The 12,145-nt window shown below is 39.7% G+C and overlaps 1 pseudogene; it reads right to left on the minus strand.

Annotated features, from left to right (window-relative positions):
- Positions 1-330: 330 nt before the first annotated feature.
- LOC123609952 lies at positions 331-2,351 on the minus strand (annotated as a pseudogene).
- Positions 2,352-12,145: the final 9,794 nt, after the last annotated feature.

A 12,145-nucleotide genomic window follows, 5' to 3' on the forward strand; every position in this document is an offset into this window, starting at 1 on the left:
CATTTCCTGGCTGGCAAGGAGTTAGGAAATTGGCCTCAAATTCAGATCAACTTTCTCACTGTTAGTCAAAAACAAAACAAAACACCTCAAAAAAAATGCAAAACAAGCAACAACAACAACAAAAAACCCACCAGCCAACAGGGGTTAAAATTGCACGATTAAGCTGGAAGGCAAATTATATGATCTACAGAGAGGAATACACATCACCAAAATAGTTTTGAGAGCATGAAACACTCACGTTGAAATGTTTCCTCTGTATTATCCCAATTTTCATGAAAGAAAAATTGATATGTAGTTTCCTTCTTTACACATATGAAAAAGAAGCAAGAAGGCAAAGCCGAGAGAAACATGCTACACTGCCAAGGGGCACAGTGGCGTTTGGTTGTTTTGGTCTTTGTACCAGCAACTCCCACACCCACAGGAGAGACCCAGACCCTGCTGGACTACACGTTTTTCCTTGCAGTCCACACTCGAACAATGGACCCCACTCCTCTGGCAACAAGTGTCTTTCCATGCCATTGCAATAACATGGCACTGCCACTGTCCGAGGGCTCTGGAAGCCTTTGTAAATGTACTGCATTAAAAGATCCACACCATTCTTGTCCAGGGATTGAACAGCCTTTTCAATATCATTAGCTTTAAAAGAGGTGCGCCCCTTCAAGACGATGCTGCCTGCTCGAGCCTTCACCACCTGACTCTTGGTGTTGTTGGGGGGATATTTCAGAGCTGCCTGTAGGGTAGCTGTCATGTTTCCTGTGATGGAGGTTAAGGGCTCTGTCTTTTTCTAACTGCATAGAGTATTGAGTTCCCTAATCCATCTTTTGAAGAGTTTCACCATATTCTAGTGACTATGTATCCTCATAAGGGTAGATAGAGCCAGAAAAATGGATTCTCATGACCCACTCCTCTTGCAAAATGGCATTGGCATACCTCCAATCAAGCTGAACTGGCAGACAGTGCTTGGGGAAGGAGTTCTGCATAATATCCCTTTTGATGGCAGGAGTGTGAGGCTTTTGAGCGCTTTAAAGATCAGTCTGTGGTGCAAAAGTGGCGTGGGTGACTATGTCATTTGCAGATTTGGTAAAGTCCACTTGGTGGCAACAGGGTGACTGGTAGCATCTGGTGCTCTGTGGGCAGTGGTCACAGGGAGGGTCCCTTTGTCAGGCCCCCTCTGCAGTGATGTTTGGGGCCGTGTGCCCAGAGCCTTGAGCCTGTTTTTCCAGCTCATCCAACGTTTCTCTGAGCTGCCTGGGAGTCTTTAACAAATTTCTTTTTCTGCTTAATTGGCCAGAGTATGTTTTTCATGCTTACAACTAAGAACTCTGACCTAAATACTCTTTATGAAAAAATAATGATTAAACAATACTAAATACAAAGAGTGAGGAAAAAGAATGTACCATCTGTCCTTACTTCATCAGTAATAAATTATCTTTGACCCACTCTCTCAGCCTGTCCTTGACATTTGTTTTATCCTCATTACTTTGCTTTAAAAAAAGAAAGAAAAGAGAAGAAAAGAAAAGAAAAGAGCAACCAAGTTTTGAATTCTCTGTTTTGCTCCTCCCTTGTACAGGATGGTAATTGGAGATATTCAACTCAATGGGGTGTAGCCTTCTACCCAATGTCAGAATTTCCTAGTCTCAATATCCTCCCCCCCTTCATTCTGGCAGCAAAGATGGCTTTGGGTATAGGAGATAGGAATGGGACAAAGAGTCAAACTATTGACTTTGGGGTTCCTACTGAGATTCTTTAAACCCCTCAATAAGGGAGATGTTCATCTTCAAAACACAATTTTCAATTTCAAGATCCAGATATTTTAGGGTACCAAGAAATTCAGTGATTTGTCTGTTAGAAGTCCAAAAATCTCATCTTTGAGTATCAAGATCAAACTGGGAGAACTCACACACTAATGTTTCTGCCAAAACAGAACATGGAGGATGTCACAAGCTGAGGTGTGGGTTTTATTGTACTCTAAAGGAGACATAGCTAAGGAGGGAGTGGATCTGGAGAAGACTTGGGGTGACACAGGAGGACAGAATGAGCTTTGTAGACCTGGCTGCCCAAGAGCAGAAGCAGCCAAGAAACTAATGGAACAATGAATATCAGCAGAAGTGACCACATGACACACCCTTGCCTGCTTCTGATACCGTGATCCTTGTCACATATCACTTAGCTCACTGCTCAGAACACGGGAGCTGGACTAAGAAACGTTGCTCCTATTGCCATCACCATTTATATGAATGGGCAGGAGCGCTCCTTGGTCACCACTGGAATCAAACCCCTGCCCAGTTATAATAGGTTATTGAAAAGAGGGGACGGCTGATTTCCAAGAGAACATCGGTGCACAGCGGCATCCTGGGCACACTCAGACTTCCAGGGAAGGTCAAAGTTGGGAAGGAAGCAGAACACTGGATTCTGGGAGGCTGGGAATGCCACGCCTTGCTGGTGCCTCTGAGGGGCACCAGCACTGAAGGAGCTGCAGTCAGGCTGCATAGATTCAGGAAGAAGGAAAAGGAAGGTGGGGGTGTGGGGGCTCCTATGAGGCCTGTGGGGCAGAGAGAAGACAGCACTGAACCCTCAGACACAGATCTGGGGAGTTAAAGCATAATGTAACTGGGACAAGGCTGGTAACCAGAAGCTTAATTTTCTCCTCTTTCTCTTGTGCTCTTTTCCAGCAGAGGTGGTCTCAGATGCTCTCCGTGACTCCCTAACCATCCAGCTTATGCCTAACCATCCCCCTTGAGGCTGGGACCCCTTCCAACTGGCTCCATGAGCCTCACTACCTTTGTTTTTCATCTCTTGATTCCCACCCACTAGTCTGTAATGCTCGGGCCACTTTTGAGGGTTAACATACAAGCTTAAAAATAAAAATATTTGGGAATTAATACCTTTCCCCCCACCCCACCCCCCACATAGATTGTAAGCTCCTTTGAGATACGAACCCACCTTCTACAAGATGCCTTATATTATGTACTACACAAACAGGATAGTCAAATATTAACTGACTGACATCTATTTCCCTTAATTCTGATGGGAATGTTCACGGCTCTGTCCTCAGCGTCACTGGTGACAATATCAAACAGCACTAGATGTTCCAAACGTGTTTGTTTTTCTTTCCCAAGAGGACTACCTTACACTCCCCAGAGTAGTTCACCTGGTGGCTTACCAAACCACAGCCTTGTCCAATAAAGTCATCTGGCAAATGACGTCATAGATACTGAAGCTAATAACCTTTAGGACAAGCCAAGATTTCTGGCTTGACTGCTGGCTTGAAGTATCTGGAGCCCTTGTTCATGTTTTCTTAACTTCGTTCCACATTTAATTTTATTAAAAACATTGTATTGATTGGCAAACTAATGAGGTTTAATAAAATACTATATGTAAACACTTGACCCAGCTTAGACACTAACCAAGCTCTCCCATTGTGAGCTATTCTTGTTACCGAATCTTCAGAGAAATGATTTTATTCATCATTCTCTCATGTAGCCATTTACCACACCAGATGAGAAAGCAAGGACTAGTTGTTGAACTTGGCTTGATTTGATATTTTTTTGCTTGATGCATTTTTAATGTATTCCCCCCTCTTCTTTTCTCTGCATTTTCTACCTTCTAAAGTGGTCACAAATATTAGCACGGTAAGAACTATATGAAAAGAAACTACCTTCTCTGTGCATTATTCATGGCCTTCATTACTCAGAAAGGACTGGCCTAGTTTTCTATTTCCACAGGGACATTTTGCACAGCTCACATGCAGTGTGACTGTTAGCAGTCATGACAGGTAATACTTTATTCATCTAGATCCCGACATCCACACACCCTAAAACTTAATAAAAAGCTGAAGCCCCTCTTGGGAAATTGATTTACAAGAAATGTACTGTCTATTTGGGTATTATGCCTATTCTGTGATGGATCTCTCAGGACCCTCTGATGGGACTTAAGTCAGTAAAACAGGTAGGGGACACTTTCCTGTATTGAACTTGCTTCTCCTCTACTCAAAGAGGTAGTGTGACCCTTTCCTACCTGGGAGCTCTAAATGATGACTGCTGATGACAGTGTTAGCCTGGTCCAACGGTTCTAAATTTTCCAGGTGATGCTCCAAATCACCTGGGAAGTTTGAGAAGAGTCATAATCCAGGTCTCTCTACTTCTGCCCTCACCTTTACACACGGGTTTTAACGCACTAGGTCAGGGAGGTGGTCCCAGGAAGTAGTGCACCAGGTCACTCGTTGGCAGGCAGTGCCCAGAACAGTGTGAGGAGTGCTGGTAGATGCCATTCACAGGTTTTTTCATTCAGTGAGCGTTTACTGAATGTTCAGGGTAAAACTGGATATCATGAACGAAAACTCTGCATTCCGTGTAGGAGACAAAAGATGCAAAATACTGATGAGTAGAGGGTGTGCAAAACATGTTCACCTCCATTTTTTCCCCTCCGTGCCACCTATGTGAGAGGCAGTGATTGGTGTTTCCATTTTACAGAAGAAATAACGTAAGTCATTTCTCCCAGGTTCTATGGCTGCTAGGTGATAGACATAGATAATATCCAGGACTTTTTTTTTTTTAATTTTTTTTTTCAACGTTTATTTATTTTTTTTGGGACAGAGAGAGACAGAGCATGAATGGGGGAGGGGCAGAGAGAGAGGGAGACACAGAATCAGAAACAGGCTCCAGGCTCTGAGCCATCAGCCCAGAGCCTATATCCAGGACTTTTGACCACTGGGGATAGAAGGAAGAAAACTTTAATGATAGGTACACTAACCCTCTGAAAGACAAGGGCATAAAGCTGTGCTTACACAAAGGTCCATTGCTATGTTTACCACAGGGAAAAATTGGAAACAGTCTAAATAAGGATTTGGTTAAAAGAATCCAAGTATTGTGTATCCACACAATGGAATACTCTGCAGTCTTTCAAAAGGAAAAGGTAGATCTTTATTAATGGAAAAAATGTGATGCATTGTAAAGTTTTAAAAGAAATCACAGAACTCCATGTACAGAATGATCATTTTTATGGAAAAACTATGCATGAATTTAAAATTCTTTGAGGCCCACCCCAATGTTTACAGCCGCACTATCAACAATAGCCAAATTATGGAAAGAGCCCAAATGTCCATCAACTGATGAACGGATGAAGAAGATGTGGTATGTATAATGGAATATTCTTCAGAAATCAAAAAAAAAAATGAAATCTTGCCATTTGCAACAATGTGGATGGAATCAGAATGTATCATGCTAAGCAAAATAAGTCAAAGAAAGGCAAATACCATATGATTTCACTCAAGTGTGTAATTTAAGAAACAAAATAGATGAACATAAGAGAAGGGAAGGAAAAATAAGATAAAAACAGAGAGGGAGGCAAACCATAAGAGACTTAAATACAGAGGACAAACTGAGGGTTGCTGGAGGGGTGTTGGGTGGGGGGATGTGCTAAATGGGTGATGGGTACTAAGGAGGGCACATGTTGGGATGAGCACTGGGTGTTATGTGTAAGTGATGAAACACTAATACTGAAACCAACACTACACTGTATGTTAACTTGAATTTAAATAAGTAAATTAAAAAAATAAAATTCTTTGAGGCCATTTCCGTCTACACATTGAGAGAGAGAGAAAGTGAGAGAGAGAGCACTATGGAGAGAGAGAGAGAGAGAGCGAGAGCACTATGAAAGGTGCAGATTACTGCTATATTTTTTGGCACCCTGGTGAATAGTTGCCATTGTAAAAATACTAGTCAATAGAGCCTTCACTTGACCCTTTATGGAACAAGAGATAATTTCTCTAAGTTGTATGTAAATCTGAGACATATTTGGTATAGAAAGAACTGCATTAGGGGTTTTGGCCATTGGTTAGGGGCTCTTCTCCTTAGAATCAGAGCTCTGTGGGAGCCTGGGTGGCTCAATTAGTTAAGTGTCCGACTCTTGATTTTGGTTCGGGTCATGATCTCAAGGTTCTTGAGTTTGAGCCTCACATTGGTTTCCGCACTAACCATGTAGAGCTGGTTGGGATTCTTTCTCTCTCTCTGCCCTTCTCCTATTCTTGCTCTCTCAAAATAAATAACTAACTAAATAAATAAATAACTTTAAAAAACACTTTTTTAACATTTAAAACAATTTTTAATGTTTATTTTATTATTTTTGAGAGAGAGAGAGTGTGTGTGAGCGGGGGTGGGGGGGGCAGAGAACCAGAGAGAGACACAGAATCTGAAGCAGACTCCAGGCTCTAAGCTGTCAAGCACAGAGCCCACTGTGGGACTCGAGCTCACAAACTGTCAGATCATGACCTGAGTCGAAATCGGACACTTAACCAAATGAGCCACCCAGGTGCCCCTCACAACTTTTTTCTTAACTATAATTATAATGCTATTCTATTTCATATGCTATAACAGAGTAACATTAATGTATGTACCCAAAACAGCAATAAAATTAAGGTGTTAGTTTATAAGAGCCAAGAATTGTAAAAAAAAAAAAAAAATTTAAAAATTGTCATATACTTTGCAAAGGGAAATGCATTTAGGAAGAAGATTGTCTTTTGAAGGTGAATCTTTGACTCTTGAAAGGCAAGTACTGGCTGGAAGAAAGGAAAAAAAATAAAAACACATATGTGAAAAATAGTCAAGTTTTCCAGTTCACAACTACAGAGTGCAATAAGATGATACTTTATTGACGTTTCCTTGTATGCTTTTCCAGAATTGGGTAATGTGTATTATCATCATTCTTTTAGCCCATCGTGGTATGCCTTTCCTGGGCAGGTCCTAGGGGGACAAAGATGACAAGATAATATCTCTGCCTTGGAGAGTCAAGAGTCTTACCCTTTATTTTTCAACTTGCAATAAATTCTGTTCCAGGTAAAACAAGCATGGGCAGAACAAATGATGGGCAAAGGCTCTTAGGTGAAGAGTCTCATGTCTTTAGTGGCTGATTTATTATTTTTAACAAGATGAAATGATTTTTTGTGCTTGTGAATACTGAAGTTTGGTTTTTTTTTTTTTGAAAACAAAAGATTACTTTTCTTTTTTTTTACTCTTCATGAAAACAAAGCCTAAAGGAAAATAACACTTAATGCTCATTAGAGTGTCTTATCACATTTCTAGGTCATGGGCCCCCCATCCACGCCCCCTGAAGAATCTGATGAAGATAAGGAACTGTCCTGGAACAAACCCATGAACTATTGCAGCTAGTTTTAGGAGCTCAAGAATGACCAAACCTATCCACGGACACCAGGAAATCAATTCTGTTCTAGAAGGCTGTTCTTTTCAAATGTAAATCTGATACTCTTCAGCTATTTTTAGAGCACCTATACTATGAAAAAGCACTATGTTAGATGTAGGGTAGTAATCTGCTTTAACAAGCCCTTCAAGTGATTCGTCAGAAGCGTCAGCATGCTGAAGTTTGGTATCCACTAGCCTAAACCAAAATATGCCGCACGGAGGCCCTGGCCCCTGGAGGTGAGTTTTTATCTATTTGGTCTGATGTGGGGAGCCAGTCATTGGTATTCCTAAAACATCTCCAGGAAATCCCCATATGCAACATAGTTGAGACTTACTGGTTTAAATACTGGAATGTGCCTTCCGTTCCTGATAAACACCCATAGCCCCAAAAGGAAAAAAAATCTATGGTCTACACCTGGTATGGCTCCCAGCATGCATGCACTGTGGCTCCAGGCTAGGAGCCTTAAAGGACTAGGCAGCCCTGCTTCCATCACAGGGCACTTTGGAAGCCGTGTCCCGACGCCCCACCTCCCCTGGACTAATTCACCCTTCAAGAGCAGGAGCTCCAAATCCCGTTTTCTAGTTAATTAATAAATATTAATTTCTCTTTTGGGTTTTTTTTTAATGAAAAAGATAAAAGACAATTTCTGAATTGTCTGTATGAAACTCGAGGATAGGAACTCTATTCTGTGGGTGGAGGCTCTTACCTTCCAATTGCTGTCCCTAGCAACAAATAGATCAATTTTTGTTACTGATCAGCCTCTCTGCTAACAGCTTCTGTTAAGACATCTATTTCACAATGAATGGAGAAATCTTTGCTTTGAAGAGATCGTAGGCTTTTGATTTACATGACAGGCAACTTTTGCAAGTCACTGCCCTCTGGAATATCTGCAAGGGGTCACAAACATCAGATAAAAGTCACTGCCCTTCCTATTAGAGTGATCTTTATTAAATAATGGGATATATCTATCATTATAAAATAATAATAGCCACCATTTTATTGAGCAATTAGTATAGATAGCCACTGCATTGAATATATTGCACACATTATTTAATATATTTTTCACAAGAATTACTCAGAGTTATTATTATTCCCATTTTGTAGATGTTGTTCAAGGTCAAACGTTCAGTATGCAAACCCAGACCTTTCTGATTCTAGAGTCTATGGACTTCTAACACCACGTTGTATGATCCTCTCTCTGATTGCAATGCACAGAGCCCTCACAGTCATATGCTTCCTAAATGACCCCAGGGAAAGACTCATATGACAGAACTCCAAACTCCTCTTGTAAGAGCACTCTTAAACTGTTTGACAAACTACTTGCACCACTGCTCACCATCTCCCAGTTCTAGTTGCTGTGAGAGATGCCTCCAGTTTAAGCTGGGAAAACATTCTTATGTGATAGGAGATTTATCTTGGCATTTGTATGGAGAGCCTGTAGAATGGATGGACTCACACAGTCATCTAAGACTGCACTGAAGTCACATGGAATAAAATACCTCTCTAAGAATGACCTGCTTTCTTTGGTAAGTCGAAGAAAAGTTAAGCACATTGTTTAAGCAACAAACTATCCATTTAGGGCCCGATGGATGTGATATGTCTTTATATTAAAGAGAATAAACATACATTTGCCAAATCTTCACTTGGCTTGGTTACATGATCCCGACATGACAACAGCCTGTGGGAAGAGTTTCAGGTGAAACAGAATTTTAGCACGTGCTTTGCTATTTAACAACACCATGATTCTTGCAAGTAATACAGATCCTAACGACTTACTCGCCTTAGAACAAAATCGTCACATTGTGTTCTGTAGGCAAAAGCAATAGGTGCAAAGTCTTTCTTTTACAGAATTTCACACTTACACCTCTATTCTCTGTGAAGTCTGAAGGACCACTTGTAAAGCCTCCAGAAGCCCTTCGGTCCCACCAGGTTAATTACTGGTTCACATGTGGGAGACGCACAAACAGTTCTGCATTTCCCTCCCCAGGCTGCTTCACTCCTGCTATGTTGCAAATCTGATTTATGAATGATAATTTTGAACCTGCAGCTTTATCATGTTGGATTATACAAGTGCATTTCATCAGAAGGGAAAATAGAAAATAATAAAATGACCATCTCAGGTGAAAGGGAAGGCTTCAAGGGAAAATGGTATTAATGACTTTGGCCCACATTGCTTATTTCATCACAACCATGGTCTCTAAATGCTCATGCTTCATGCTGGCCTGGAAATGCCAAATGTTTAAGAAACAGATGATGTTGTGCTTGCTAGGAATATTGCTTTCTTCATCCACATGTGAATGTTGATTTATTACATCAACAAACATTTTCAGAAAATCAGAGTTTTTAATCCATGAAACATTTAATCCGTCAGGAACCAAAGTTCTTGGTACAAGTAAAAAGAGAAATGACTAAATTCAGCAGTTATTATATCAAATGCCACTGCCGTTTTATTTAAATTTATTCATAGAAGATCAGATATTGAAATAACTTTTAATTCTCACAGTATTTTTTGTTTTTTGAGAGAGAGAGAGAGAGAGAGAGCATGAGTAGGAGAGAAGGGCAAAGGGAGAGAGACAGAGTCTTGAGCAGGCTCCATGCTTCAGCATGGAGCCCGTCTTGGGGTTTGATTCCACAACCCTGGGATCATGACCTGAGATGAAATCAAGAGTGGGATACTCAACTGGCTGAGCCCTTCAGAAGCCCTATCAGTATTTTTAATAGTAGCGAAGAGTGATATAATCTAAATAGTCATTATTCAAATTAATTATGGTATTTAATAAGTATTATTTGATAGAATATTCAAATATTTTAAAAAAATTCTTCCAATAATTTTTAATAATATGAGATATGTTCAGAAAATAAATCCATGAGGAAAAAATCAAGGTATAAAATTGTTCCCAAAAAGCAAAATTGTCCCCCCCAAACAAAAATATGTAAATATGCAAAATATTAGAATGTAATAGAGTAGAATATTAGGAGTATTTACTTATGAGAGCTAGGGTTGTGGGTAATGTTCATTTGCTTCACATTTTCAATATTGTAGATATATTAAAATAAGCACATACCATTTTTTTAATAAGAAGAAATATTATTTTGGTCTATCAGCAGGAGGAAAATTAAAATTCTGAGGAATCTCAGAAATCATCCAGTGAATAACTAAGAGTTAACTAACTCAAATGATAAATACCCCAGTCAGTCTCATTAAAGATATTCATATTTATACCTCAATACCAAAAGGCCATATATGAAAGACCCACAGCTAATATCATCCTCAATGGGGAAAAGCTCAAGGTTTCCCCCAAGGTCAAGAACATGACAGGAATGTCCACTCTCACCACTATTGTTCAACATAGTGTTGAAAGACCTAGCCTCAGCAATCAGACTACAAAAATAAATCAAAGACAAATCAGCAAGGAAGAAGTCAAACTTCCACTCTTTGCAGATGACATGATACTCTATGTGGAAAACCTTAAAGATTCCACCAAAACAAAAAACAAAAAACAAAAAGAAAACTGCTAGAACTGATACATGAATTCAGCAAAGTAACAGGATATAAAATCAACATACAGAAATCGGTTGCATTTCTCTACACCAATAATGAAGCAGCAGAAAGAGAAATTAAGGAATCTATCCCATTTACAATTGCACCCCAAACCATAAAATACCTAGGAATAAACCTAACCAAAGAGATAAAATATCTGTATGCTGAAAACTGTAGAAAGCTTATGAAATAAATTGAAGAAAACACAAAGAAATGGATAAACATTCCATGCTCATGGATTGGAAGAACAAATATTGTTAAGATGTCAATCCTATACAAAGCATTCTACACATTCAGTGCAATCTCTATCAAAATACCACCAGTATTCTTCACAGAGCTAGAATAAATAATTTTATTTTTCTAACATTTGTATGGAACCAGAAAAGACCCTGAAGAACCAAAGCAATCCTGAGAAAGAAAACCAAAGCTAGAGGCATCACAATTCCAGACTTCAAGCTATACTACAAAGCTGTAATCATCAAGACAGTATGGTACTGGCACAAAAACAGACACATAGATCAATGGAATAGAAAAGAGAACCCAGAAATGGACCCACAAATGTACGGCCAATTAATCTTTGACAAAGCAGGAAAGAATATCCAACAGAAGTCTCTTTAGCAAATGGTGCTGGCAAAACTGGACAGCGACATGCAGAAGAATCCTTACACTGTACACAAAAATAAACTCAAAATGGATGAAAGGCCTAAATATAAGACAGGAAACCATCAAAATCCTAGAGGAGAAAAGAGTCAACAACCTTTTTCACCTTGCCCACAGCAACTTCCTACTAGACATTCTCCAGAGGCAAAGGAAACAAAACTATTGGGCAAAAAAACAAAAAACTATTGGGACCTTATAAAGATAAAAATATTCTGCACAGCAAAGGAAACAATCAACAAAACTAAACGGCAACCTATGAAATAGGAGAAGATATTTGCAAATGACATATCAGATAAAGGGTTAATATCCAAAATCTATAAAGAACTTATCAAACTCAATACCCAAAAAACAAACAATCGAGTGAAGAAATGGGCAAAAGACATGAATAGACAGTTTTCCAAAGAAGACATCCAGATGGCCAACAGACACATGAAAAGGTGCTCAACATCACGCATCATCAGGGAAATACAAATTAAAACCACAATGAGATACCTCATACCTGTCAGAATGGCTAAAATTAACAACTCAGGAAACAGCAGATGTTGGTGAAGATGAGGAGAAAGGGGAACTCTTTTGTGCTGCTGGTGGGAATGCAAACTGGTGCAGCCACTCTGGAAGACAGTATGGAGCTCCCTCAAAAAATTAAAAGTAGAACTACCATACGACCCAGCAATCGCACTACTAGGTATTTATCCAAAGGATACAAAAATGCTGATTTGAAGGGGTACATGCACTCTAATGTTTATA

The sequence above is a fragment of the Leopardus geoffroyi genome, chromosome B2 (assembly GCF_018350155.1).
Source record: "Leopardus geoffroyi isolate Oge1 chromosome B2, O.geoffroyi_Oge1_pat1.0, whole genome shotgun sequence".
NCBI classification, from domain to species: domain Eukaryota; kingdom Metazoa; phylum Chordata; class Mammalia; order Carnivora; family Felidae; genus Leopardus; species Leopardus geoffroyi.